A 3,969-nucleotide genomic window follows, 5' to 3' on the forward strand; every position below is an offset into this window, starting at 1 on the left:
TTCCCTGTGTGGCGTGTTTCCCGATTTTGTAGAATTTGCTTTCGGCTTTCTTAGCCATTTCTGTTTTGGCGACTTCAAAGCCATGAAGTCGTCGTTCTAAAAGAACGCTAGTCGCCTTGACAACGCTTACGACGTTGATTTCCCTACCCTTCCTTCACCACAGCTTCATGAAGGAGGGGGGAAGGGGAGGAGCAACACAGATGCAGGTGCGACCATGGACGTCAACTCCGCCACCGACAAAAATTGGAAGAAACCAGACGACAGCTTCACAGTCAAAGGACAACTCTGCCACAAACACCAGCACCATCACCACGACGACGACCACAACTACCACCATGACCACCACCACCACTACCACAATGACCACTACCACCACTAACACCACCACCACTACCACCATGATCAGCACCACCACCATGACCACCACCACCACTACCACCATGACCACAACCACTACTACCACCACCACTACCACCACCACAACAACCACCATGACCACCACCACCATCACAACTACCACCATGACCACCACCACTACCACCACTACCACCATGACCACCACCACTACCACCACCACCATGACCACCACCACCATCACAACTACCACCATGACCACCACCACTACCACCACTACCACCATGACCACCACCACTACCACCACCACCATGACCACCACCACCACCACTACCACCACGACCACTACCACCATCACCACTACCACCATGACCACCACCACTACCACTACCACCATGACCACCACCACCACTACCACGACCACCACCACCACCACTACCACGACCACCATCACCACTACCACCATGACCACCACCACCACCACTACCACCATGACCACCACCACCGCCGCTGCCACTACCACCATTCCGCCGTCGCTATTTCCACCGCCACCAACACCACCATACTATATCGCTGCTCTCTCCTTTTGGCTACTAAATCTATTACCATATTTCACAAGTGCCATCGCCATACAGCATTGTCTTCAAAAGTTTGTGTTTGGATAATATCTTTTATGTAAAAGTTGTGCAACAACTAAAACATTCGGTTGTGCAAATTCTTTGCACGGGAAACCTGCCCTGTGTGGCGTGATTCCAGATTTTATAGAATTTGCTTTCGGTTTTCTTAGCCATTTCTGTTTTGGTAACTTCAAAGCCATGAAGTAGTCGTTCTAAAAGAACGCTGGTCTCCTTGACAACGCTTTTCGACGTTGATTTCCCTACCCTTCCTTCACCACAGCTTCATGAAGGAGGGGGGAAGGGGAGGAGCAACACAGGTGCAGGTGCGAGCATGGACGCTAACTCCGCCACCGACAAAAATTGGAAGAACCCAGACGACAGCTTCACAGTCAAAGGACAACTCTGCCACAAACACCAGCACCATCACCACCACGACGACGACCACCACCACAATCACCATCATTATGACCACCACCACCACTACCACCATCACCACCACCACCACCATCACCACCGCCACCGCAGCCACCACCACCGTCACCACTACCACAGTGTCTCGCTTTGCAATTGTATCCCAGACTTGTTTTGAGACGTCTTGGCAGCGGTGTACTGCAACTGGCAGCAGAACTGAAACATACCCGCTTTTGTGAGTTTGGATAATATTTGGCACGCATGAATGACGACCCCACATTGAACATGATCCAATGAACCGTAAAAAAATTAAATACAGAGAGTTACTTATTCGTAAATATAAATTAATATGTGACGTAATTGCCCGAGGTTACTGTGGTCTTTTCGTAGGTTTTTCTTTCCAGAGACATACCTCCCCATTTCTTGGGAACTTTTTATACTGTTTCGACATTTTTTGCTTATATTCCCAACGATTTGGATCCATTTTGACCATTGTCCCCACCCTTTTTTTTCGCGCCCCTCGAAAAGAAAAGCTCTACATTGTAATTGTCCCCTCAGTGTTTAGCCCTGTGTGGCTAATAAAGAAATTATCTATCTATCTATCTATCTATCTATCTATCTATCTATCTATCTATCTTTGTGTCTGCCTGTCTATCTGTCTATCTATCTATCTTTGTGTCTGCCTGTCTATCTGTCTGTCTATCTATCTATCGATCTATCTAGCTATTTATATATCTATTTATCTACCTAGCCCTTGGTTCCTCTGCCAACAGAGAAGCATTAGCATCGGTGAAGTACACTCTTTGACCATTTTCCAGGTGCACTGCAAGCTGTTGAATGGCGGGGTGTCGTTGGTGTTGGAAAGCCAAAGATGCGCCCAAAAGCCTCGTTGCTACTTATGTACCGTCCCCCTGATAATGCGTCACCTCATCCTGGCAGTAGTCTCTTGTTGAAGTCAAACATTGCAGTGTCAGAATCCTTGTTACATATTTGCAAACGTACTTGATGGATTTAACGGAGTTGCAAAACTCAACGTTGATGTGGGCATTGAAAGTCTTTGACAGGAGTGGGCAGTATGGAACAATCCATCTATTATCAATATCGTGCTGTCCGATAGTTGCTGTGAAACCTCCGTCTTCTGGTTTTTTGCGTCTGTATGATGGATACCCATCAGCACCTGTCTGAGTTTCTTGTAGGAACCTCCTTGGAAATCTTTTTGAACATATGCTGTCCTTCAAGCATGGTGAGTTTATGTTGAATCCACGCCCACATGGACCATGTACCATGTTTGCTTTAACTATTTCGTATAGTTCTTTGTCTAAAGCTGGATCAGGAAGCTCTGCAGAGATTATCTTGATGTCATTGGAACTGATCTTCGCTGAGAGCCAAAGCAGGATATGAGCATGTGGAAGGCCCCTTTTTGCCACTCGATTGTGTATATGTCACATTGTATGGGCCCAAAGACTTGCCCTTTTTGTATGAGCTCCATGAGAGAGATTAACTTCAGATGGAAAACTCGGGCGTTGAGATTCCGGTTCGAATGTAAGGCAGGTTTGAAAGTGTTCCCAACAGTTAATAGTTGTAGTGGTAGAGTGTTTATGCCGAATATGTACGTATGCATGTATATATATATGTATGCCTGTATATATGTACAAAATCCTCTGAGAAGGCTTTTGTTGGTCTGAGGCTACAGCAGAAGGCACACGCCAAGTCACCACACAGTGAGACTGAACCCAGGACCATGTGTTTGGAACGTAGTTTGTTACCACACAGCCACACCTGCCCCTATGTATGTGTGTGTGTGTGTGTGCGTATGTGTGTATGGGTAGATATATTATGCATGTATATATGTGTATATATATATATGTGTGTACATATTACATGTACATCTATATATATACATCTACACATAAAATACAAAATACAAAGTTATATCTTGATATCGCTAGTGATAACAATACTCAAAATATATAACAAACTGGAATTGTAGGCCCGTCTCTTGCAATTTCGATCAATTGGATCTTGTCCTCCCTCTTGTATAGAAGTGTACGGCTGCAGCGAAATTCATTTTTGGACTTTCTTCTATCGAAGGCATTTTAACAAAAATGCTTCCGTAAAGACGGTGAAAATATTGTCAATTTTCCCAAACAGGGACACAATTCAATTTTTAAACAATAACCAAAGCCCCTTCTCCGAAAGGGGGAGGGTTACGGTTTACAATTATTTAACAAATGCAACACAACAACGTTTACCTGACGAGGAACCAACAAACGTGATTACAATAGTCAAACAGTAATAATAACAACAAACCTTTTTAATGTATCCCCATTTATGTGAAACCACTTATCATTGATGCAATTTTATACGAATTGCTAATACACACACACACATAATAAGGGTGAAAAAGTGAATATTAATTTGATTAATATGAATTGAAAACCAGTGGTGTAGCATATAAGACCATAGCGGATCTTCCTCTAGCAAAAAGGATGACCACTATTAATGGTTCATCCCTGTTATATAATACTTTCATTTTAATAGTTTCAGTATTGAAATGAAAGTGTCTGCATTACAATAGAGAGATGTT

This window comes from Octopus sinensis, linkage group LG18, assembly GCF_006345805.1.
Source record: "Octopus sinensis linkage group LG18, ASM634580v1, whole genome shotgun sequence".
NCBI classification, from domain to species: Eukaryota; Metazoa; Mollusca; class Cephalopoda; order Octopoda; family Octopodidae; genus Octopus; species Octopus sinensis.